Raw genomic sequence first — 26,289 nt, forward strand, 5'->3', positions numbered from 1 at the left:
AAAGAAGAAGAAAGAAATGAAAAGGAAATAAATTTTGTTTTATATATCACACTATTTTAATTGCATCTCAAGCCTCCTCCTCCTCCTCTTTTTTTTTTTTAATGGTACTGGGGATTGAACCCAGGGCCTTGTGCATGCCAGGCAAGCACTCTACCAACTGAGCTATCTCCCCAACCCCTCCTCCTCCTTTTCAACCTTTAGGTGTCAGAACACATCAAAACCTGAAAGGAACTAATAATCACAAAGGCAAACCCGATTTAGAGGGTGAGATCTGTACTAGGTCATTCTCACATCAGTTTTGATGATCTCTGTACACTAGGTATGTTAGTCAGTTTTCTGCCAATGTAAATAAATGTGTGGGATAGATAATCAACTCATAGGAAGGTTAGTTTACTTTGTCTCAAAGTTTTAGAGGCTTAAGTTCATGATAAATTGGCCCCATTGCTTTCGCACCTGTGGAGAGGCCACACATCATGGTGTGTACTCATGGTGGAACAAAGCTCTTCACCTCATGGTAACCAGGAAACAAAGAGAGAAACAGAAAGAAGCCAGGGTCCCTATATTCCCTTCAAAGCATGTGCCAAGTGACTAACTTCCTTACACTAGGCTCCACCTCCTAAGGTATCTATCAACTCCCAATAGCATCACAGACTGGGAATCAAACCATCTAGACATGAACTTTGGGGGAGGGCGTTTAAGACCCAAATTAAAGGTAGCACCAGATAAATACAAGCACAGGAAATTTCAAAAATAATGTCAGAAGAAATTTATGTAAATAGGAAAGATTTTATTTAGACTTAAAGTATTGAAGCTGCTTATGATGGAAAAGGAAAAGGATACAGATTCAAGACTTGTGGGAATCAAGAGCTTAGGTCTTTCCTTATGTAACCTTCAACAAATCATTTACTCTCCCAGATTTTAAATTTTTCATGAGTAAAAATAAAAGATCTAGACTAAATGGTAATGACAGTACTACATACATTTTAAAAGGCTTGTCTATATATTATTTTATGATTCAATATTGACATAATTTAAATGTATTGTTGTTGATACATTCATTGGATTCAGTTTTCCCCCAAGTGAGAAATTGCATAGCAGGAAAAAATCCAAATTACAATAAAAAACTAAGATGACAAGCAATTATACAACCACAGCAATTAATTACACTAAAAATTAAAGGCTTGTATTCTGCATATTTTAGGCCAAGAGACTGAATAACAATCTGTCATCTAACTGCATCTGTCCTATCATTTTGATGTAGCAACATCCTTAGCATTTATCATACATTCTGGGAATCACATTTCACTGAAGAAAATTGAGCAATAAACTTTACCCATCATCAGGCAGGCAAAAAGAAACAGTGACAGATGGTCTGTGGTGTCTGGTAAACTAATGTGGAGGAATGTGAATGACCACTACCAGCGTATGCCTTCGCAGGAAATTCTTGGTTCAAACTTGTACCTTGAGGAAAGAAGTCAGCAAAGGATTTGGTGAAGAACCTTCAGGATGAAAGAGAATGGTGTGGAAGACATACCTTAGGGGTGAGATCTTCTCAATAAAATTTGAGATAAATGGGTTCAAGTAGGTAGAAACAGGGTTTGGTTCTGCCTGGTGTCTGGAATCTTGTGAAAGTAAAGCAAGGAGTCTGGTTTCTTATCCTAAATTTCTATGCTTTGCCCTTTTGTTTTCAACTGTAGTAAAAAACAAAAAAAATGCATCCAGGTTTCTAAAAACCCAGACTTTTGGATCAGAAATTCTAGGCTCATACTGTAGGGAACATTCCTCAAGCTTATCTGACTGCAGTCGCTGACACCATGGTCTAAGTAAACCAAACAGTCTGAACAGAAAAACTGAGGTAATGGTGAAGACTTGCCGTGGAATGAAGGTCTTTGCAGCTGCTGAGGCTGAGTTTGAGCTGAGGGGAGGCCTCGTTCTGACATGCATCACAGAAAGCTGTGATGTGAGCTCACCAGCACTGCCTTGTCTCATGCCGTGTGCTGGAGCTTGCCATTCCCCCAGTCCTTTGTCTAAGACCTGTTGCTGGGCAGAATTGCTTAGGCATGCTTGGTTTGTTTACACTACCTGGACCCTGGACGTAAAGTTCACCTATAGGCTGACTCTACATGTTTAACAAGCATGTTAACCTGATTGGATAATGTGCCTATATATGTCCTGTGCAACCCTAAATAAAATTAGATCCGTGCCTTCAGAGCTCCATCTCCGTTACCTGGGTAAGCGCTGGGTAAGGCTAAGAAGGGTAGGCATCGTTCGTCTCACCCTCAGCAAACCCGTCTCTGAACATCTACATAATACTTTAGTTAAATTCCTTTAAAAATTTTGAATGTGATAAACAATGGAGTAAAAAAAAAATATTGTGGGGGTAGCAGCTCCTTTTACTGGAATTTGATAAATGTTATGCATGAACACGGGGTGGGGGGTGGGCAAAATGGCAAAGAAGAAAGTTCAAGACAGAGGGATATCTGAAGAATTGGGACTGTTGATAGTTTCCCACCTCGGCTTTTCCCTGTAATCTCTTTGGTGCTTATTCTTTTGAAGTCTTTAAAGGGAAGATTCCTTTTTAGAAGATAGGTTAGAATTCAGTTTTCTGGTAAATGTGTTCAGCTGATAAGAGAATAGAAGTTATTCAAGGAAGCCAAATGAAGACCTGAGAAGTTTCAAGATTGTGAAAGGGAAATGTGAAGGAGGCTTATTGTAGTTGGAGTAAGATGGTTATGGTTCTGCTGGGAAATGATGAAGGACAGAATGAAATGGGTAGCACCTTTTAGTAAAAGGATGATTACCCTACTATGGTAAATGGACTTACTTTGATAGTGAAAAGGAACATGATCAAGATTTTATAAGTGAAAATTAAATTTATATAATTGATATCAGTTTGGATTCTGGTTTGGCGTGGGAAGAAATCAGAAGGGATAAATTAGAGAGCTAATATAATAAATCTAGTCAAGGAATGGAGGGAAAAAATCACGTAAGGCAATGACTTTATTAAAGAAGAGGAGGGGATAAATTAGGTATATATTTTTTAAATAAACAGTAAAATATATACTGTGAAGGTAATAACATTGCTAAGAATGTCATTAAACTAAGACACTTGGAGAAAAAGGGGAATTATTCTAATTATTCTAACTAAGGTGGGGGTGAGAAAGACCCAATTGTGATGTCAGCCAAATTACTTGGTCTACTGGATGCCCAGGTAATAATGTTCCTTCAATGCCTTTGAAATACATGAAAATGTGGAGGTTATAAAATGTGTGCTTTATCATGTTTCCTTCCTTCCTTTAATCTCTTCACCTCCCAGAAGTAATCTAAAACTCTTTGATCTCAATTTTCTCTTTTTAATCTGTGAGCTTGCACTGGTGAAGAGTCTCAAGGCAGGACCTTTGTTACAGACACCAGTCCAAACCATGTGAGGAAATATTCCATTGTAGAATAATAAGGAAAATATGAACATAGTATATTTCAACACTTTCAGTTTTTATAATTGAAATATATGAGTAATATCTCAGTTCTCTTTAAGTCTTATTATAAATATTGTTTTTTCCAAAAGTTTTGTTTAAGCAATTATGTACAAAATGCATACCATTTAAATAATTTTAAACTTCTTTTATTCACATAATTTAATGACCAGGATGTAACCTCTCAAACTTTTATATTAAAAACAGAAAATGTTTTCCACATAGAAAGGTGTGATTTCAGTATGATAAATTGTACCATTCAACTTCTAAGAATGGCTTCTTATCTATATTTAAGTTTGTGTGCCATCCACTAAGATAACATGTTCAAGATGCTCTTTTGTATAGCTCTTTCTGCAATGATGATGGGTAATGATCTAAAAGAAACAGGAGTCCAGGTAGTTCCCCAAATCATGAATGCGTTTTATAAAAACTGGCAAATAATATAGACTGATTTTATTTGTATGTAACTTAGTCATTTCTTAAAATAAATATAAATCATTAATTGTAAAGGTCTATTGATTTACAAAAATTTAAAAGTAAATTTAAATTCTATTTAGTCTTCTTTTTTGATCCAAGTATAAATTCTTGGGAGAAATTACTGAAAATATTTAATGAAATAAAAACTTATTTTTACCTGAATAATGACAAGTGTTGATTAACCTCAATCTTTTCTCACTTGTCTCCCTACATACAAACATTCATTGCAAAGTCAACAAAAACATATTCCAAATATTTTCTCTTTGTTTCCCTTAACCTCCTAATTTTTCCTAATTTAAATAGCATTCATCTTCACCTGGTACCTCAATTTATTTCTCATTTCTTCCACTCTTGTCCATTCAAAATAATCTGTTTAAGACTTAGAACAGAATATGCCACTTACCTATTTGCAGCCTCCAAAGGCCTTATTACACATTAAACCAAAAGCAAACCCCTCACCTTATGTTCCTCAAGTCCATTTAATCTTGTGCCATCTGTCTCCAAGTTCACCCTCTCCCCTCAGCCTTCTCCACCATTCTGGGGGTAATTCTGATTCTTCAGATATGTCAAGCCTTTTCCCACCTTAGGGTCAAGGCAAAGATCTTCTTTCTACTTTGAACAATAACCCCTTCATATTTGCTTCACTGACTCTCTCTTGTGTTCCAGATCTCCCATTTAAACAGAGAAGGCTTCTTTACCACCCCATCTGAAGAAACTGCCTGTGATGCTCTCTGAGTAACTAGTGCTCCATTGCTTTCAGTTTTCTTGTATTTTTTTTTTTTTATTTAGTTGCTTATCTTCTGTATTCCAGGACTATTCTGTACAGGAGAGGAATGATCACAGTAGTGGAGAGCATAGTTATTGGCCTCAAATGGCCAATCAAGCCAAGGTTTAAAAGCCTTGACTAACTCTGCAAAGTTATTAAAGTTAACTTTGTCTCAGTTTCTCACATGTAAAATAGAGATTAAAATAGTTCCTATATCATAAAACTCTTGTGAATACTAAATGAGTTAGACAGGGACAAGTGCATTTTAAGCAATTGAGAAATTCTGTTATTCATTGTTGAATCTCATTACATGGAGAAATACTTGGCACAAGTAAAAATAAGTATTAAAAAAAGAAAAAAATGCATAAATAATATATTTTATTTATATTTTTGGTTTTATCTTTTGTAAAGAATTTTTATTTTCTTCATTTCAGTCCTAAGGTAAAGATATATACGTAAATGGGAATTAATTTTTAAATTTGTAATATAACTCCTCATAGATGTGGATATTAGATTACTCTGGAGTGTCAGTGGTCTTTCCTATAACTGGAATAATCTCTGGCCCTTAGCAGTCCATAAAAATGTAAGGCCAAATGAAAAATGATAATAATAACAATAATTTACCAGTTGTTTGTTAATTTAGCTCCTGTCTCTGGTATAACTCCACAGCTATAATACAAGGCAGTTCTAATTGTAACCTGGATAGAATATAAATTATGCCTAATTGAAAATTCCAGGGAGATCTAAGATGACAGAAAGCAATTACCCAAATTGGACATGTGCCAGGTCAGTATTGGTATGTCTGTTCTTAGAAATACTGTGGAATTTTATGTGACTAAAACAATTTGATTAGTAAAATACACCTACTAGAAATAATCCCTTGATCCGGAGGCTAAGGCAGTAGGATCACAAGTTCAATGTTAGCCTCAACAACTTAGTGAGTCCCTAAGCAAACTTACTGAGACCCTGTGTCAAAATAAAAAGTAAAACAGGTTTGGGGATGTGGCTCAGTGGGACAATTATCCCTGGTTTAAATTCCCAGTAGTCTCCTCATTCCCCACCCCCCCCAAAAAAATATCCCCTTGATTTCCTACAATCTTTATAGCCCTCAGTTCCCCATGATGGCTTCTAGGAAAGGAGTATGGAGACCCTTCTTTCTGACAAATGACTACTTATTTCCATAAATTTAACTTTATTTCCTCTAAAACCAATGAGTGCCCTGATTTCCTACTAGACCCTTTTCAGTGCTTTGGGGGATAATTTATGTCAGAAATCACCAGTTACTAATTTGACTTCAGAATGGAAACCCTGCTGCTGCCCCAGCCTTGGAGATAAAATGAAATATAAGCTGGTCTTCCCCTTAAGCAAGAAGATAGAAGTTAATATATTTTCCTTTCAAAACATCTTTTATGTATCTTTAACTTTAAATCCATAGAATATTAAAAATACTCATAATTTTTAAAAATATATTATTATGTTTGCTTTCCTTCTGCATTATGTATATGAAGCATATTAATTTATTTCAAAGATGGAAGATTAGATTTCATCCTAATGCCTATCTACTTTGTAATAGTTTTTATTATGATGATTTAACATATGTGGAAACTGAATATTAGAATAAATTCTTCCTACTTTATAACTTATCTTATCCATAACCAAGCAGGAATTGTAACTCAGACCCAAGTGATCACATAGCTACTACTCTTTCCACATTCTCCAGGAAAACTCTATTCAAAATTAGAGAACATTAAAAAAACTGAATCAGACATATGGAGACCTTGCCACCTGAAGACAGAAAATGCTACATAAAGTTCATAAGTAGGGAGGACATTGCTTGCTCCCTTCTTCTCCGCCCTATTCCTAGAGCCCACCCTCTGCTTAATTGCTCTCTATGAGTATCTGTGCACTAAGTGAGCCCAAAGGAAGCCTGCGTGCATGCAAGGTATAGTGACTGGAAGAGGAGTTGTTGTAAGTGCGAAACCACCTATGATAAACAGAGACAAATCCAGTTTCTGCCCCTACAAAGGCACTTTTTTGCATTTCTGCTATAACTCATTCTGCATAGCATAAGATTTGCCAGTTATCCTGTCTGATTGTGCTGCTTGACCTAAGGTGAGAAACTATTTTACTCACATCTGCATCCAGTGTCTTGTGCAGGTCTCAAAGCAGGTCAGTATAGTGGCAAAGAACACTAGCTCTGGAGACGGACCCTGGGTTCCAGTCTCTGCTTCATCATGGGCCAGTGTGAACTTTGACAAATTAATCTATGCCTCAGATTTCTCATCTGTTATGAACGTGTTAATATCTGTGAAATGTTTAGAACACACATGATAGAATGAAATTAAGTATTTCTCTATCATGGTCAGAAACTTATGGTCCATAGTTTTGCTTTGGCTTAGTAATGTGTTCTTTTTGGCCTGCAGAGAATATAAAACAATGAAAACTGCATTAGAATATGTCCAGAAAGGTCATTCACTCTTCACTTTTATGTAGTCTTTTTGTTTTCTTACATTCTATAGTCTTCAATTTTGTGTCATCCGTCATATCTTTAATAATTTGTTCTAAGACAGTGATAAAATTGTTAAAAAGGACAAGGACAAGGACTTTAATCCATTAAGATGACATAGAGGTTTGAGTCAACACTTTTTGGATTCAATTGTTCAAACAACTGCAAATCCACATCAAAGTTTATCACTCACAGCACATTTTTTATACACAATGTTTTCTTAAAAGCCAGACCTTTGCTTAAATCAAAATAGGCTTTGTGGAATAACCACTATTCTCTTCTAATGTCATACAAATATGTGCAACAAATCTGATAGATTATTTGTCAAGGTTAACAGAGGTTATTATTTGCCAAAATAATATTTAAAATTTTAATTTATAAAATGTTATTCTACTGTCTCAGAAATATTTTATAATTTAAAATTATAAAATTATGTGTAAAGTATATTTTTCATTTGAATAAATTCTTTATCATTAATCTTTCATTATTTGAAGCAATATTTTTATAAAAATACACATAAAGTCCATCTCAGATCATATCCTTAAGATAAATTCTTAGTAGTATTTTTGCTAGGACAAATGTTTGCAGTTTCCATGGTTTCCTACACATATACCAAATTTCCCTCTAGAAAACATTGTACAATTTATACCATTGACAAGAATGTGTGGAAAAGCATGTTATAATGGTTATCTCTGATCCTTGATGGTTGATTTTTTGTCAGTTTTGTAAATAAAAACATAATATTTCAATGTATCTTTAATGCTCATTTCTTAGAATCAGGATTGAATATGTCTATAAGTTTTCATTAGTTATTTATAAATTTGTGATTTTAATTGCTTTTTCATATTATATTATAAAATTTATTTTTATCTTTATTGGTTCTTTTTAGTTATACATGACAATAGAATTCATTTTGACATAATTATAAAATCATGGAATATAATTTATTCTAATTCAGTCCCCAGTACTTTCCCTTTCTCTCCCTGCCCCACCTCCCCCTGTTCCCTTTCTTCTGCTCTACTGATCTTTCTGCTATTTAGTTATGGTTTATTATTTTTTAATTAGTGTCTTTTGGATGTACGTGAGTGAGATTCATTGTGGTATATTCATATATGTACCCAGGAATGTTAGGTCAGATTCATTCCATTGTCTTTCCCTATTCCATTCCCCCTCTTTTTCCTTCATTCCCCTTTGTCTACTTCACTGATGCTTTTCCTATTCTTTTTGTTTATCCCCTCCCCCCTTATTATGGATTAACTTTTGCATATCAGAGAAAACATTCAACCTTTGACTTTTTGGGACTGGCTTATTTCACTGAGCATGATAGTCTCTAGTTCCATCCATTTACCAGCAAAGACCATTAAGTCATTCTTCTTTGTGGTTGAGTAATACTCCACATATATAATATGATATATATATATATATATATATATATATATATATATCACATTTTCTTAATCCATTCATCTATTGAAAAATGCCTAGATTGGCTTCATAGCTTTACTATTATAAACTGTACTGCTATAAACATTGATATGTCTATATCCCTATAGTATACTTACTTTAGATCTTTTGGATATATATCAAGGAGTAGGACAGCTAGGTCATATGGTGGTTCCATTCTAGTTTTTTGAGGCATCTCCATACTGCTTTCCAGAGTGGTTGCACTAAATTGCAGTACCAAACACAATGTGTGAGTGTACTTTTTCCCCAACTCATCAACATTTATTGTTATTTTTATTCTCGATAATTGCCATTCTGACTTCAGTGAGATGAAATCTCAATGTAGTTTTAATTTGCATTTCTCTAAATGCTAGAGATAGTGTATGCTTTTTCAAATATTTGTTGACCATTTGTATTTCTTCTCTTGAGAAGTGTCTGTTTAGGTCCTTTGCCCATTTATTGATTGGATTATTTGTTTCTTTGGGGTTAAGTTTTATGAGTTCTGTGTATATCTGCCTGGCAAAGATTTTCTGTCATTCTGATGACTCTCTCTTCAAGTTCTTGATCAATTCCTTTGCTATGAACATTTTTCAATTTGATGCCATCCTGCTGATTAATTTTTCATTTTACTTCTTGTACTTTAGGATTCTTGTTAAGTAAGTGAGTTCCTGACCTGTCATGCTGAAGTTTTCGGTCTGCACTTTCTTCTAGCAGTTGCAGGTTTTCTGATCTAATTCCTAGGTTTTTGATCCACTTCAAGTTTTGTGCAGAGTGAGAGATAGGGGTTGAATTTCATTCTACTATATACGGATTTTCTGTTTTCTCAGCACCATTTCTTAAAAAGGCTATCTTTTCTCTAACATGTTTTTGGCACATTTATCTAGTATCAGATAACTGTATTTTTGTGAGTTTGTCTCCATGTCTTCTATTCTCTTCCATTGGTCTTCATTCCTCTTTTGGTGCCAGTACTATGCTGTTTTTGTTACTATACCTTTGAGGTATAATTTGAGGTCTGATAGTGTGATACCTCCTTTGCTTTTCTCGCTAAGGATTGCTTTGGCTATTTTGGATCTCTAATTTTTCCAAATGACTTAACTGCTTTTACTAGTTCTGTGATGAACATCATTGGAATTTTGATAGGAATTGCATTGAATCTGTGTAGCACCTTTGGTAGTATGAACATTTTGAAAATACGGATTTCACCTATCCAACAACATAGGAGATCCTTTCATCTTCGGTGGTCTTCCTCAATTTCTTTCTTTGGTGTTCTATAGTAGTTTTCATCATAGAGGCCCTTCACCTCTTTTTCTTAGATTGATTCCCAAGGTTTTATGCTTTTTGTTTTAGTTTATTGTGAATTGGATAGTTTGCCTAATTTCTCTTTCAGCCGATTCATCATTTGCGTATAGGAACATATTTGATTTATGGGTGTTCGTTGGGTTACCAGCACCCAAGAGAGAGCAGATTCCTGCCTGAATGTGTGAACCATCTGGGAAAATTAAAAAGTCTGAAATAATCAAAAAAGGAACAAAAGAAAAGAGGTAGAAAAATAGTTTTCAAAGCAAAGGCCTGGTGGGTTTTCCAGCCCTGGCAGGGACTAGAGCTGAAAAAGAAAAAGGGTCAAAATCTTTATTTAAGGGGAAATACATCAAAAAGTCTCACTGTGACAGGCTTCTTGAGGAAAACAAGGATAAAGATAGAAAAAAAAAAAGTTGTCTGAGGCTAGGGAAGTTATGCCCACCTCTGGAGGGCTGCATTTGAATTTAGGGCTGTGAGCTAAGGTACGGTGTCAGCTTTAATCTGAGCAATCTGCAACTGGCGAATTCACACCAGAACTTCGCAGGAAAGCAATAACCCTGCCTTGTGATGGATCAAACAAACCCATAATTCATACATGTACATGGCCTCCAACAGGTGTTGATCCTGTATCCTACTACTTTGCTGAATTTATTTATGAACTCTACAAGTCTTCTGGTGGAGTTTTTGGGTTTTCTAAATATAGGGTATGTCCTCAGCAAACAGATAATTTGAACTCTTTTCCTGTTGGTATCCCTTTACTTTCCTTCTCTTGACTGATTGATCTGACTAGAGTTTCAAGGACTGTACTGAATAGGAGAAGAGCAAATGATAATTCTTGTCTTGTTTCTGTTTTTAGAGGAAATGCTTTCCTTTTTTTCTCCATTTGTAATAATGTTAGCCTTGAGTTTGTCATATACAGCTTTTACATTGTTGAGATAAGTTTGTTCTATCCAAGTTTTTCTAGGGTTTTACACATGAATAGATGCCTTACGTAGTCAAATGCTTTTTTATTCATCTATTCAGATAATCATGTGATTCTTGTCTTAAGTCTATTTATGTGGTAAATCACATTTTTTGATTTCCAAATGTTGAAACAACCTTGCATCCCTGGGATGAAGCCCACTCGATCATGGTGCATTATCTTTTTAATATATTATTGTATGCTGTTTGCCAATATTTTATTAAGAATTTTTGAATCTATGTTCATCAAGGATATTGGTCTTAAGTTTTCATTTTTTAAATTTTTTATTGGTTCTTTTTAGTTCTATATTACAGCAGAATCTATTTTGATATAATTATACAGGCATGAAATACATCTTATTCTAGTTAGAGTCCCATTCTTATGGATGTACATGGTGATGGGATTCACTGTGTTGTTTTCAAGTATGTGTGTGAGGAAACTATGTCAGATTCATTCCACTGTCTTTCCTTTGATTAATCCCTCTTCCTTCCTTCCACTTCCCATTGTCTAATCTACTACACTTCTATTCCCCTCACTCCCCCCCCCCCTTTATTGTGGGTTAACTTCCATCTATCAGAGAAAATATTCAACCTTTGGTTTTGGAGATTGGTTTACTTCACTTAGCATGATAGCCTCCAGCTCTGTCCATTTGCTGGCAAATGTCAAAAAAACATTCTCCTTTATGGCTGAGTAATATTCCATTGTGTATATATAACACATTTTCTTTATCCATTCACATACTGAAGGGCACCTAGGTTGGTTCCATAGCTTAGCTATTGTGAATTGAGCTACTATAAACATTGATGTGGCTACATCACTGTAGGATGCTGATTTTAACTCTATGGATATGTACCAAGGAGTGGGATAACTGGGTCAAATGGTGGTTCCATTCAAAGTTTTTTTGAGAAATCTCCATGCTGTTTTCCAGAGCTGTTGCACCAGTTTGCAGTTTCACCAGCAATATATAGTGTACCTTTTCCCCTACAGCCTCACAAACTTTGTTGTATACTTGTATTATTGATAATTACCATTCTGACTGGAGTAAGATGGAATTTCAATGTAGTTTTAATTTGCATTTCTCTATTTACTAGAGATGTTGAACATTTTTTCATTTATCTTTGACCATTCATATTTCTTCTTCTGTGAAGTGCCTGTTCAATTCCTTTGGTCATTTATTGATTGGGTTATTTCATTTTATTTTGGTGTTAAATTTTTTGAGTTCTTTTTATACCCTTAGAATTTCTGCTCTATCTGAGGTGCTGGACACCCATTCTGTAGGTTCTCATTTCATACTCTTGATTGTTTCCTTTGCTGTGAATAAGCCTTTTAGTTTGATGCTATCTCATTTTTTGTTATTGATTTTACTTCTTGCACTGTAGGGGGTCTTGTTAAGGAAGTCAGTCCCTGTGCTGACATGCTGGAGTGTTGGAACTACCTATTCTTCTAGTATGTGTAGGGTTTCTGGTCTAATACTTAGGTTCTTGATCCATTTTGTGCTGAGTTTTTTGCAGGGTGAGAGATAAGGGTTAAATTTTATTCTACTATATATGGATTTTGTGTCTTTTTCTGGTTTACATATCAAGTGATACTGTTTCATAGAATGAATTTGGCAATTTTCCCTCCTTTTCTATTTCATGGAATAATTTGAGAAGGATTTATATTAGTTTTTCTTTAAAAGATTTGCTAGAACCCAGCTGGATAGATCTGATAGAATCCATATGGTCCTGAGCTTTAATTTGTTTGAAAGCTTTTGTTAGCTACTTCAGTTTTATTACTTGAAATTTATCTGTTTGAATTTTCTATATCTACCTGTTTCAATTGGGGTAGGTCATATGTGTCTAGGAATTTGTCAGTATCTTCAAGATTTTTTAGCTTATTGGAGTATAAATTTTCAAAAATAGTTTCTGATGATCCTCTGGATTTCAGCAGTGTTTGTGTTGTAAAATTTCATTTTAAATTTGGTGTTCACATTTTTATTAATTTGCCAGAAAATTATAAATACTAGGAAAGTAATGCATTGTTAAAAATATCTTTAGTGAATCATAGTTATACATATTAGTGGGGTTCATTTTTACATAATGATATATGCATGGAATAAAATTTTCTCTGTTTCAGTCCCCAGCTTCTTCTTTCACACCCCTCATTCTTCCCTCAACTCTACTTGTCTTCCTCTTACTCTATTTATTGTTTTTAATTGATGCTTTATAGTTACTTATAAAGGTGAAATTCATTGCAATAATTCATATTTTGTACAATATAGGAAGTTCTGTGTTTCCTTACATGCTCTGTCTTTTCTTGAGAAAATCTATTTTATCCATGTGCATTTTTATTATTGAAACCATTATGGATGGCTCTTCCTACCAAAATGATGTTTATTTTTGTGTTGACCTCACTGTGGTTAAAACAAATGGTCCTCAACCTCAGTAACTTAAACAGTATGCTTTCATCATGATTCTGTTCTATGTCGCTTGCATTTCTCTTTATCTATTTTCTCATTCTGCCATCAAGGCTGACAGAGCAGTTGCTTTTTAGAGTATGCCACACAGGGGGCTGAAAGTAAAGCAAAGGAGAAGGTGAAACCTGAAATGACTTTAAGAAATTATTCTTGGAAGTGAAATAGTATCACTTCCACCATATTCCCTTGACCCAAGCAACACTATAACCAGACTGGAAAATAGGGAAGCATATTGCACCTGCAGGGAGGCACTAGAAGTTATGTAGCAATAAGCAGAAATGTATGATCTTCTTACAAAGCAGGGAGCAAATGGCTTCAAACAACAATAAAATGAACTAACATATTCATTTTTCTGTTGTATCTCCTCCCGTTTATCACGTTACACAGCAGGTTCACTGCTTTGCTCTTTTCCTTTGCATTTGAGAAAAGCTGGTCGACTGTTCATTTCCTCATGTGGGCTTCCATGGCATTAATTTTATTTTCACTAATCACATTAGCTTTATAATTTATAAACTTTCATCTTATGAATTTTCATCTTCTGTTTCCAGATTGAACTAATTTGTTGCCTCTTCATCCCATTTTACTCCCCATCCCTACTTTTTTTGTAGAAGCCTTACATTCTTATAATCTACCTAACATAACAATCACTTACAGCGTTTTTGAATTCCTGTGCTCTTTTCTTTATACTTACTCATTTTAAACAGGGTGAGATTTATCCATATTTGATGAATTTCCCCACACAGAATACATATTCTTTACTCTTTCTTCAACTTGTTTTATCTCCCAGTTGATTGCTGAATCTTCTTTGCAAGTCAGATGGGGAAAAGATTGATTAAAAAAAAAAAAGAAAAAGACTTACTCCTAAATTTCTGTGAAGCACTGACCTCTTTTGCATTTAGTCATTTTTGCTTCCTTTGCTCTCTTTCTGGTCATCTGCTCTTTTGGGTCTTAAGATCCATGGTTCCGATGATGTGTTCAGTCTTTTTCCACAGGTTGTACTGGACCATCAGAAGTTCTCACTGAATGTTGATGATCATTTCATCTGTGAATATGAACTGTCTCTTTGGCTTTAGAAAGACAGAAGAAAAGATAAAGAAAGGTTAGTGATACTTGTAGGGAAAGGCAAACAGTATCCCTTCTCACAGAACAATTTATTAAAGAGCAATAGTTGGAAGAGCATAGAACCTCCACATATAGTTCTGTCCTGGATAGGAATGGCCATTGAGAAGCAATGGCAAAAGCTGAAACTCAGTTTTTCCACCAACCAGGTCACAAGCCTTTCTCTCAGTTTCTTCTGTTGTATATACTTTACATATTAAGTTCTCTTTTTCATGTCTGGCTTCCTTCCTTCAACATTACTTTTATAAACTGCTGCTCATAGCTTGTCTCTACTTACTGAAATAGTACTGTAGTCATCAATAGACCTCATGCACATGGAGAGCAGTTTCTCCAAGTAACCTTAGATACATATTTATTTTGCAGATAAGAAAAGTTTATCTCAGAAAAATCAAGTCATTTTTCACAAACTGGTTATAGAGATAGCTGGGAATTTAAACAACAATGTCCTCGTTTCTGTTTCCTTATAGACATTGTTTTTTTAAGAAAACAAAAGGAAGAATGTTGAATCACCTAATAATTTTGAAAACTGGAAAATTGAACAAAAATATAATTCCATTAGGCTCTTTGCTTCCATGATTGGGGATCATGGCACAGAGTCTCTGGGATGTTGAGTTTGAGACAATGGAAATCCTAGTACTAGTCTCTCAATGTTACTTAACTTTCTGTTTGTCACGGGCTACAAGGAAGCAATAGAAAATGGTTGCAAGAGAAACTGCCTGTCTGACAAAGTCTCATCTGACCATAGGGGATTTAGACCAAAATTGCCTCTTTAAGAGACAACCTGCCCCCCCGCAGTTGGCAAAAATGTGCAGAGCCTGGTACCTCTACCATGCTTATCAATAGCTGGGGGAAGTCTGAGAAAAGTAGTTTTGGTTCAGATGTTTAGATTTTGCACCAGGTATGGTGGAAGGCGCCTGTAATCCCAGCAACTCAGGAAGCTGAGGCAGAAGGATAGCAAGGTCAAGGTCAGCTTCAGCAACTTAGTGAGGCCCTAAGCAACTTAGGTAGACACTGTCTCAAAATAAAATATAAAAAAGTGCTGGAGAAGTGACTTATTGGTTAAGTACCCTGTGATTTAATCTTTGGTACCCCCCCCCAAAAATTTTATATGTACCTCGTCAGCAACTTCACTTTTTGCCTACAAATAGCAACTCTTTCTTGAACAGAGATCCAAGACATATCCCTCCTACACGGGTTGTAGAGCAAGATCACCTGGTCTTATAAACCTGACTAACTGGAGGATTGCAATAAGAGCATATAACTTCTCTGTCTCAGCTTCCTAATCTGTAAAATGGAGTGGGAAAAAAGCAGTAGCTACCATAGGGTAATTTTAAATAATGTAAAAAAAGTACTTAGAATAGTTTTGGAACAGAAAAAAAGACCCAGTAAATATTTGTCATTATGATTAAGCATATACTTACATTATTCACCACCTCCTTGAATATTTCCCCCTTGTTGTATCTTTTGTATACATTCTCTAAAAACCAGTTGAGCTCTTCAGGAACCCTGTGAGTAAATGTACTTGCTTTCTCTTACTCTCATTTCTCATTGTTTATTATTGTTAGTTCAAGTAATTGTACTTAACATTTCATCAATAATCTCATTAATATAGGTTAGATGAGAGTCTACCTACTTTCAGGCCAAAACCTCATAGACTTGATGTCCTGATTTCAAGATATCAACAAAATAAGCTTCTCTGGGGACAAAGTATAAGCACCATGTGCTATATATTTTCCAGATAAAAGTGAGCCTTTTTATCTCCATTGAAGTTAAAATAAGGTGTAGCTTAGTGAACCAGAAAAACATTACCTGTTTTGTCATAAATACAATGGAACAATTCCAAGGAAATCCAATTTCAAACAGCACTGCATGCAGGGATTAGAAAGTTCCAGAAGATTTGAGTGTTCTGAATGCTTTTTGTTGCCTGAGCTGTTTTCCTAACATTAGCTGGGTATATTATGTGAAGAAGAAGAGGAACCAGACTTATCTTTGTGCTCTTTCAATTTCCTGAAAAATGAAAGTTTAATAATGATTCATCATTTTCACAGAGCTTTATTCTTTCCAATATTCTGAAGAATTTTTTTTGTAGGATCTCTTAAGAAGATACTCCTTAAAGAAATCCAGAGTCACTATTAGTATTTATACTTAAAAAGTATAAGATATAAACTATGGTTGTGTAAAATAAATTGTTTTGAGTGATTTGACTGATCATGTCCTTTTTTTTTCATTATGCAATTTATTTTTTATTTTGTACTAATTACAGCATGACCTAGAGAGGAGTGATGAATCTGAGTGATGCTTTCAGGATATTCCAATCATAAATCTTCAAGAACTGTTACAACAACCACTTACTCACTCAGTATGTAGTTATTGAGCACCTACTTTGTGTTTGACCTACTTCTCGGTACAGTAGAATAGAAGTGAACAATTCAATTTGGACTCATTCTCCAGCTGAAAAGTTTCCATTATAATTAGGATACGATTCTTATTATAAAGTCAAATCCATATTAGAGCTTCTGTCTGTGTCTATGAGCTTAAATAATACAATATCTCATGAGGTACTCTACTGTGGGGACAGACAATTCACAAGCACAATGTGCCATATGCTTTCCAGATAAAAGTGAGCTATTTTATATTCATCAAAGTTAAGATAAGGTTTAGTTCACTGACCCAGAAAAACATTACCTGTTTTGACATAAACACAATGGAACAATTTCAAGGAAATCCGATTTAATGATCTACTACTATTCTGTTTATTTTCTTGAACAACTCAAGCTCTTTTCTGCTCAGGTCATTTGTTACCAGCCCTTGCCTACTTCTGCTTTCATGCTTTTCTTATGGTTTATTCTCAGCATTCAGATCTCAGGTAGAAGGGTGACCTCAGAGAGAAGTCTCTGGCCTAAAATAGCTTTTAGCTCCACTTCCCAACCACTATCTATGTCTTAATACTGTTTTAGTTCTCATCTAAAACATTCACACTAGAATTTGTCTCATCTGTTTCTAAACATTCGCTGCCTTTCTTAAAGTATCTATAACCTTTCTGATCTTATGACTCCATTTAAAAGCTACATCTTACATCATATGCCCTGCTTCAGGGATCCAGCTTGTGTTTCTGGATCCTTTTGTTCTTATTATCATATTACTGTGTACCCTCTGTATTATGACTTTTGTATTTGAATGTTCCCTAGCCCTAATATATAGACTATTGGAAATATATCTCCTTTCACAGTTGTATTACCTGCAACTGTGCAATACAAAGTATATAATAGTCTCTAAAAAATATTTGTTCAGTAAATTAATCAATCCATTTTTCAAAATTTTTACAATATTGACCACTCAATTACTACATTTCTTCCTATTGTATCACATGAGTAAGGAGGGGAAAGACAAATTTTATCTTCTTTCTCCCTCTTTTAAAAGAATATTATGCTTCTAACCTAAAACTCTCAAAGCTATGTATTTGTACCAGAAACTTTAGAGCTCTAAGATAAAATGTGTTTTACTTTAAGGTTTGCAGGTAGGAAGCAAGTAGAAAGAACTATGAAAGTTTTACATACCCATTATTTGAAATTTCTAAGTTATGTCATTTTCTTAAATTCCTCATAATTAAAACCTGTGAGATTTCACAGGAAGGAACTCATTTAATATGAAAGAAGGTTTGTGAACTCATTCTTAAATTATTATTTGAATGTCTGACTTATGTCTACAACCATTTTAATATATATGCCTTCTCTTAGCAAAAAGCAGATTGAACTTCTTCCATCAGTGACTCTTGATTACCTCCAATAGTGATTTTTTTTCTATCTCATAAAACCAACTTATTTCTTAATAACTCAAGATGTATGCTTGCTACTTATTTCACTATACTGAATATTTCCTCTCATTTATAAAGACTTTTGGAATAGATCTTGGATAAGAGTGACAGAATACTTGAACATCTAACTACATGAGAAGAATGAAACACAAATCTGCTATTTGATTATGATTATTTTAATCAGATTTGTATTTCAAAATCAAATTTAAATCCTCAAATCCTTAAAAGACAAACAGAATAAAGTAGATCATCAACATAGCTACAATCTGTGTCCTTGGATAGATCACTCATATACTTTACTCATTGTATAAATATAGTACAGAGATAAATAATTCAGCCTTTCTATATAAATATAAATTTTCCCATGTATGGTTAAAATATACATATACAGAAAACATGAACATCAGAAATGAGATTAACTATACCATTAAACTGGGCCAACTGTTATGTAAAGGCATTACATTCTCCAATTACATTAGATCTAGGATTATGCTTTTTAAAAATATTAAAATAGTTTATCATAAAAGAACATGTTTCTTTAATTTGGTTCAGAATTTCATTTTTTAACAACAGATTCTTAAGAATTATGTGTTCAATAGCACAGCAAATTTCATGCTCCAGAAAAGGAGCATGAGTTGGCATTGCTGCTACTTTCTATTGCTTTTACCAGAGTGGTTTAGGCAAGTTGAACTGAAATTAATGCAAAAGAGAAAACTCAGCATCATTCAGTGGAAATTTCTATGCATCACCATCTGTGGTGGTCTTTGTAGCAATTTAAGGTTAAGTGGGCAGTTTTTTTCTATTCTAAAATGCTTTATTTTTCAATATTGGTTTATGATAGTAGTCAGACTTTCCCACATATTCATTAATGGTAGCATCTTGAGTTTATATGTCCATGTTCTCCCAACTGAAATAGTCAGAGATTTATGTCCACATTCCTCTAGTGCCAAAAATGATGTGTACACCATGTGTTGATTAGTCAAGTACAGTCATGCAATTTGAACAGGGTTGCTTTAAAAGAAAGGAGAATGGACTTAGGAACTGCTATAGGTTAGATGTTAGGTGTCTCCCAAAAACTCACATGTGATACACTGCAAAAAAGTTTAGAAGCCAAATGATTGGGTTTTGAGAGTCTTAACCTAATTAGTGAATTAATCTTCTGATGGGGATTAACTGAGTGTTAACTGAAGGTTGGTGGGTTGTGACTGAAGGAGGTGGGTCATTGGTGGGGTACCTTTGAGGTTTATATTTTGAATCTGGCGAGTGGAGTCGTTCTCTGCTTCCTGGTCATCATGTGAACTGCTTCTCTTCACCACACTCTTCTGCCATCATGTTCTGCCTCACCTTGAGCCCTGAGGAATGGAACCAGCTGTCTATGAACTGAGACCTCTGAACTGTGAGCCCCCAAATAAACTTTTTCTCCTCAATGTTGTTCTTGGCAGGTGTTTTGGTCACAGGAGTGGAAAAACTGATTAAAACAGGAGCATACTGGAAGAGGAGTGTGACCTAGAAGAAGAAGAGAACAAGATGGATGGGGGTATGGATGCTGGAGTAAGAACACCAAAAAGGTGCACAAGCTACATTATGTTTAAATCAGATACGTAAGTATTTAGGATTGTTTTCTTATTCCCTTCTCCATATTTCTGCCCACTAACTTGTCATACTCAATTTTTATTTTTCAATCTTTTTATTTTCTTCTTTTTTAAAAATAAATGCAAAGATAAGTTCCAAGAAGTGACTCTTTGGATTCCTGACTTCACAAGAGCAATGAAAGTTCATTAGGACCAAAATTTATAGTCTCTGGCATGTCATATGTTGATCATTTTAATTTAAGTTAGTCAGAAATTATTGGAAATTTATGGTCAAGTGAAGGAATACAATAAACAAGATAAAGTTTCCTTTTCCCCACTCATAAAAGAGGCAACATGTCATAAGGGCAGGTAGGATGTGACCAGGCTCCTTTACCATGGTGAGGGAATGTCTCTCCCATAGTGCACCCCCAGAGATACCCTTGGCTTATAATATTCCAAAGACTTATGATCATGAGGAGAGCTCTCTCAGAAAACAAAACAAAACAAAAACACAAGCAAAACCAACAGCATTTGGTCACACTGTAACCATGTTCCTATCTTGAGTCCCTAGAAGGACTTTCTCTCTGTGACATCTGTGCTTTCCCCATGAGCTCAGTTCATCTGGTATGTCAAGTCATAGGGTAAATATGTGGGTATACCTGATGGGGAAACTATGACCCTGGTCTCACCAGTGTGAGGCTGACCTTGAACTAAATAATGTCTTCACCCTTTCATAACCTCATCTTCTGAGTTGTATTCTGATTTTTAAAAAAATAAAAATATTAAGGTCAGATTTTTAAACTAGTAAATTATGAAGACAGAAATTGTAATTTATGAAAGTGACTCCCAGATTTGTTTCCTTTCTGTTACCCCATGTCTTCCCATCAGAATCAATTGTTAAGCCTTTCTTTCTCTTTCTTTCTTTTTTTGGTTTGAGGACATGGACAATTTTAAGTAAATAATGAAATTAAACTTTATGAAAAAATCCTGTGCATTTTATTCTTGAAAATATGACATACAATAGTATGTTTGCAATTCCTACCCCCCATCTAGGACTAATATTTGATTTAAGATGAGACTGTCATTAGGGGTTCAGACTGGAGATTTTGCATCACTTATTTTCTTGTGGCTGTGAAATGTAAAAAAAAAAAAAAGATGCTGCCTTCAACAGAGAAAGGAAGATGAGCAAGGTTGATGTTAAAGGAATAAATCACATTACAAACTCAAGGTCAGCAACAACAGATCAACAGAAGCAATCATTGGGCTCTTTCATGATTAAAACAGATTAAATTAAATCTACCACTTCTTTACAAAGACCTACCTTTTAAAATAATCACTATCTGTTCAACATGTATGATAATTCTTTGTTTTATTATTTGTTTACTGACATTTCGATATTCATTTTTAAGTTCTCTGTTAGCATCCCTAACCACAAAAGAAGGGTTTAAACTTAATGCATTCAGATAATAAAATGTACATGACTGAGAAACTATAAAGTACCATAATGTAAGACACAATGCGATTTTCATATTCATGATAGACCCATGTTAGCACAATTCTCATCTAGATGTATGGATCCAGCAAGTTCAACACATTTGATTCAGAGGGCATATTCTCAGCTGACTGGAGCCATCACTGGATTTTTAACTCTTATTTAAATTCAATAATGTGATTATTGAAAAAAAACTAGGAAAATGCACAAGTAAGCAAACTTTCAAAACATAGTATTTGATAATGAGTCTGCAAAAAACACCAAGCCAATGACCAACTTTCAGAAGATATTGACTTTCAGAAACTATCAAATAAATTATGATCAGATCCTTTCCATATTGCAATTTCTACCCTCAAATGATACAGGAGGCCACTTTTCTCCAATAAGTGGTTTTAAAAAGTGTGAAAAAATTCTGTTTGCATATTTGATCATGACTCTCCCATCTCACTTCACTGAACTGAGTGACACAGAGTTTGGTAGTGTACACTTTCTCTTGGAAGCAAAGCAAAGCACACATGGAACAGTAATGATAACAAGCAGAAAGTGAGGAAAACTGTAGTATAGGTCTTACAAGGATTAATGAAAAATTCACAAAATGACTTTGCAAATTGCAAATTATTATTTCCATATAAAAATTGTCATTCTTCTTATATTACAACTAGTACTCTACTACTGTTGCTGCTATAGTTAATACTAGGGTTCAATGGAATCTGAAGAGATCAAAAAGGTCTTAGTTGCTCATGAAAGAAGACGCAGGACCATTGATTGAAAATAGGCCTGTGTCACAGAAATTAGTGCATGAATGTAGGAACTACCACCAATATCTATGTGATTTGGAATGACTCAAGTTATTTTAATGATCTGTGACTCAATTTTCTCATTTGTAAAGTGAATATACAAGTTTTATTTGAGCAATTCAGTTTCTGTTCATGATGGAATTACTGGTACCAGATTTCCCTTCCTATGTAAATATATAAATGGAAAACATGAGAAAATTATATTCAGATGTTAGGCATTAAGCAAAGCAGTACTATTGGAAGAACAACTATGCTGAGACACATATTTTTCCCAGCTCTCTCTGCCTGGATTCCAGGTGACAGAAAAGGGAAAGGGAATCCATGAAGGCATAGTATTCTGACTCAGCTTAAGATTCAGCAAGCAGAGATCAGGAAAGTTAATGTAGCTTAAACTTGGGAAGAACTGGAAAACAGGAGGCAACACAGAGAAAGTACAGGATGGGGTGGGAAGGTCAACTAAGTCTTTAACTCCAAAGTTTCAACCTGTGATAAGACTCTATAAAGCCATGCAAAAAATAACCACTGGGACAAAGAAACTTCCTAGAGCTATTAACCAAAAAATTTTCAGAACTTAAAAAGGGATGGAAAACACTTACGTCAGATTGATTGGAATAGAAATATCTTATAAATCTCAAAGTCAGTCAGTAAAGACTCTAGAAAAGTCATGCCTTAGTAGTAGTTATACTAACACTAGAGAAGAATCTATTGAAAATTTGCCTTAGAAAATTTAGATGGCTGAAAATGATCAACCAAATGACTTTACTATTGAATTAAATCAAACATATTTGGAATAAACAATATTTATTCCACATTGACAAATTATTGTTGCTTAAGAGATACTTCTCGACTCAATTTATGAAGTCAGCATTATCCTGACATCAGATCAAGTTTTCCATCTCAAGAAACAATATAGATGATTCCACAGGTTGAAGTGAAGCAATTTATACCATTGACTAAATTCCATTATTGAAATGGAATTCCATAATCCAGCACATGAATCTCTAAGATAATTGTGACGATGCAACCTTTTCTAAATTCATTAAATTAGTAATTATATTTTAGTGTTTCCCAGATCCAAAGTGATTAAAAAGATATAGAGACAAAGGAGCTATAGATCATATTTTTACAAGTTCTATAGTCTTGAAGGAGATATGACACAGTTTTATTCAGTGTGTACTATGTGTAAATTTCTTTCCTAGATATTTCTTCATAGGCCAGAATCTTATGACATTCTAAAGACAGAAAACTAAAACAGAAGTTAATATATACTGAATTTCTTGATAAAGTAAAATGTTATTGGAATTCAAAGGTGAATAATTATGAATTGTTGGTAATATTAGTGAGTACCTCTTTAATAGCAATTGAGTAAGACTGTGAAAGATGGGATGATTCCAACTGTCTATTTCTGTGTTCTTGGCAACAGGAACAGCCAATGGTAAGAGGAAGTTTGAGAATGGATTCATTGAAAGAAGAGACAGTAAACTAATTTAGAGGAGGCACTGAGTATGTCTAGGGGTCTGGGGAAAGCTGGATTTTGAAGAAATACTAAATTCAGGGATTGACAAATTTTATTAGCATACTGAGTATGAATCTTTACTATTAGCAGTGAGAAAGTAACAAAATGAAAACAGTACCTAAGGGGATTAATCTGGTAGTCATCAGTAGAAATTTGACAGCTAAAGAGAATTGCAGTAATCACAGTAAGTCAAACGAGAGATAAAGAGTTAATCACCCGCCCATCCTTTCATTCATGCCTTTACTCAACTAATATTTATTATCTTTTCTGTGTTCGGGATTATGACAAGCAATAGGAGATAGGCAATAAAAAATATAATGAAGCCTTGTCCCTACCAAATTTATTTTCTGTCATGGTATAATGACATAAACAACTGCAAGTGTGATGACTTTCACAAATTGGGAAATCAGAGGATGCTCTGAAAGTCAAAATCAGTGAAAGAGATTAGGCTTTTTTATGTCTTCCACATAGGAAGCCTAACCATCAAACCTAACCTTTTTCAGCTTTCTGGATTTTTTTTTTTTAATTTTTAGATATAGGAAAACCTAATCTCTTTCACTTGTCCTGTGAATGGCTTCCCTGCTGAACCTCAAAAGAGGTCAACAAAAGAAACAGAAGAAGCAAGTCATTTTTTAGTACTAGCTGAGATTTGGACATAAACCTCCATATGACATGATTTCATAGTAGATAGGCTTTATGTAACCTAAACCTCATTTTCTTCTCATGAACCCCCACTTATTCATTCCTATTTTTTTAAATGTCTGGTATTGGAATAAAGGCAAACTGCTAAAAGGGCAGTAGCAGTGAGATCCCAAAAAACTAATGAAAAAAAGAGGAAAGGAAGGGAGGAAGAAAGGGAGAGGAGAAATGACAGAGGGAGACAGAGGGAAAGAAAAAGTTCCACAAAAGTAAGAATTCTGAATCACTATGCTTTCACTTGGAATTCTCTTGCTCCTTTTGCTTGAAAGCTCTTGCTCCTCAGCATCATGGCCCTGTGATGATCTTAACTGTAACTTCTGCCAGTGCTTTTCTTTTCCCCCCTGGGAGAATATTCCCAAGGGTTTGTAACTCATGATCAAATCTTCCCGTTGATAAAGCATGACTTAAAATTCAATGACAAGAAGGAAAAAGACTGAGAAATGCTTCAAGAAATGAATTCAAGACCAGAGTTTCAGCTATTTAATAAAAAGTAAAATGATGTCACCATTAACAGAACATTGAACATGTATGAAATAGGGATACAAAAAGTATGCTACCACTTCAGTGTATGGAGATGAGTCTGATTTTGGACGTGCTGAACTGGAAGTGCTGGGGTAAGAGGAGTTGTGCAATTAATAATAGGGAAACAGGGTGTTATGGTTTAGATGTCATGTCCTCCAAAACCTCTCATGTAAGACAATGCAAGGTTTAGAGGAGAAATGATTGGGCTATGCCTTAACCTAATCAGTGGATTAAGCCCTGATGGGATTAACTGAATGGTAAATGGAGACAGGTGGGGTGTGGCTGGAGGAAGTGATTCACTGGGGGCATGGCTATAAGGTATGTATTTGTATTTGGCAAGTGGAGTCCATTTCTCTTCTTTCTGACATGATGTGAACTGCTTCCACCTGCCACACTCTCCCACCATGGTGTTCAGCTTCCTCTTGAGCCCCAAGGAATGGAGTTGGCCTTCTGTGGACTAAGACCTCAATTATGCTGGTGGGGTCTTTAAGTCAGTGGCAAAAAAGCTAAGACACAGGGAATATATTTTATGTGAGCAGTTGACATTGAATATGTGTATATAAAAGTCCTTTGTTTTAAGGTGACATAGGCACTTTAGAAAGTAATTAATGAAGGGATTTACATTAAGGAAAGTAAAAGAAAGTTGAGTAAATAATTGGTAGGTAAATATGTCAATTCAGATGAGTGAATGGAGGATGAGCCACCCAACATAGAGGAAGTGTGGCAAGAAAGAAGTAAAATTTGTGTTGTTCACTGAATGAAGAGGCAAAGTCCTTCAAGATAGGCATATGAAAAATATGCTCAATATTATATAGAGATCAAAGAGAAGGGAATTTAAACATAAGCCAGAGATAAAGTAAACATGTCTTCACTTTTGTAAAGGAGTTTGGGAATATTTGGATTGGGAAAGGAAAAGGATAGGGAGATTTAGCTAGCAGAATTTTATATAACTGGAAAAGGGGAGAAACTAAGTAAGCTCTTCACAGTTCGTTTCATCCCGCATAGTTAAGTAGGTTGCAAGGCCATCTGAAAACAAGTGAATGAGAACAATAGCAACAGGAGGATAGACAAGTACTTAACAGTAGTGCTGGTGACAAGCTGGTTTATTAGGAAGGAGGAATGGGAGATTGAAATAGGAGAGTTGAATTTGGAGAAGTGTTTGGTGTAATGACAGAGAAATAAAAGAAGCAGCAATGTGAACACAATGGAGTCCAAGGCTTTAGTAAGTAACAAAAAAAAAAAAAAAAAAAAATGGTTAAATTGCACTGGAAGACGAGTAGGAAGGAAACTAAGATCTGGCAAATGGAATTTACAAAAGTAATTATTTACTTATTTAGGTTTTTATTTTTATCATCCTTAGTGTTCCTACTTACATAATA

Source organism: Sciurus carolinensis, chromosome 7 (genome assembly GCF_902686445.1).
Source record: "Sciurus carolinensis chromosome 7, mSciCar1.2, whole genome shotgun sequence".
NCBI classification, from domain to species: Eukaryota; Metazoa; Chordata; class Mammalia; order Rodentia; family Sciuridae; genus Sciurus; species Sciurus carolinensis.